Source organism: Austrofundulus limnaeus, unplaced genomic scaffold (assembly GCF_001266775.1).
Source record: "Austrofundulus limnaeus strain Quisiro unplaced genomic scaffold, Austrofundulus_limnaeus-1.0 Scaffold9, whole genome shotgun sequence".
In the NCBI taxonomy this organism is placed as follows: domain Eukaryota; kingdom Metazoa; phylum Chordata; class Actinopteri; order Cyprinodontiformes; family Rivulidae; genus Austrofundulus; species Austrofundulus limnaeus.
This window is the reverse complement of record NW_013952411.1, coordinates 1,340,159-1,341,899: the sequence shown is the minus strand read 5'-3', so window position 1 is coordinate 1,341,899 and position 1,741 is coordinate 1,340,159.

Here is a 1,741-nt window from a genome sequence, read left to right as displayed (position 1 = left end):
GTATTATATTACTGCACTTGACCCGCAGCCGTGGATAGATTTTCATTTTGGCCCCCTCGGGGAAAATGTTTGGGCACCCCTGGTTTAGAAAAAACTTTTGCCATAGTTGCCTGTATGCGGGCAGTGTGCGCATGCCCACTTTTACATCTGCAGAGTACTTCACTACCCAAAAGTTCCTCTCTGAGACCTGGTTTCAAAAACTGCCAGTGTCAGAGACTCTGATCACAGGTGACGTGGAAATGAGCAGCTGGATTGCAACGAAAATGTTGCGATTTCACTGAAAACCAGGTAAGCGGTCCCTAACACTGATTTGACTGACAAACTAACATCCAGTGTGAACAAACCTAAGACCAATGCTACCGCTAGCTGCAGCTGTCATTATTTATAAATACTCAATCTTATCAAATAACCGTGTAGTGGTTCAGGTTTAAGTGTTCAAATAAACTACTTTGATGTTTAAGACTGAAGTTATTTTAAAACGGCAAAAATACACTTTGGTCTTGATTTTGTTTGGACAGTTAGTTTGTCAAATTAGTCATAATCTCATTACTTCTCTCCTAAACTGAGATAATTCGAAAGCCTATCTACAACAGGTAACAACCTTCTCCAGCACGTCTGAATTACTGCTTTAAAACAGTTTACAGAAGCTACAGCGGGGTTGATGCCGAGGCATCCTTCAGGCACAAATTAAAACATATAACAGAGTAATAACATGAAAATCTTCTGAACATTACTCATGTCTCTTATCTGTTGTCGAGCGTGCCGCATAAATCATTTCTCAAAGAGTCAGAATCACCAAAGCATGAGGTGCGAGCGGCTCCGGAGTTTGCATATCAACCATCTTCCTGCTGACAGATGTTRGCTTTAATAAAACCACCGAGGAGGAAAGTCCGACCAAGACGGGGCCGATGTTGAGAAAAATTTAGCAGGAAATGAAAAGAAGAATTGTCCATGGGGGAATATCAAAATTCTCATAATCATTTGTCAAACTGTGATTTCTATCTGTGCAGCTTAGATTTGGTGTCTGTTGTTGCACGACTCGTTGTTTCAGAGCCTTTCAGATTTTGCTTTTTTGTCCTTAAACGTTCCAATCACAACTGGGTTCATTAAGCAACTCTGTACTGCGAAATCAAAATCAAACAAAAACCAACAAATACATTTGCATCTCCTCTCTTATTATGAAAGTTTAGCCTGATTATCACTTTGTAGTACCTAATGTTATGACCCCAATAAACAGAATCAAAGCTTAGGAACATGTTAACCATCTGAAGACTTTGATCAGGGAAAAACAAAACGAAATGGTCAAAATGCCTCTCAGTATTGTTTATAATGTAATCAGGAACAAAAGCAGGATTTGGCAGGATATCACTTGCTATAAGGCGAATGATGTGTTTAAGAGCAGGCAAAGTATTTCAGTATGTTGAAGGATTCAAAAGGTGGTTCCTGTAACTTTCCATATGGTAACATTAGTCTTATAGAAAACTAAAAACATTTATTTATAGATTTTAGCATTTCTAGCTGTGGCTGAAAAATGAAAATACAAAACATCATATAACAGTAAACATACTTGTATCATTCCTCTTTACTAAAACTTTATGAAAGCATGATAAAGGAAATTCTTCTTCAGCAGCATCAAAGGTTGGAGGGAATATGTGAAAGCACTTCTGCCATCTTTGGACTGAATTTGAACAAAAAAACAAAACAAAACAAAACAAAAAAACAAAAAAAAAAGATTATCTCT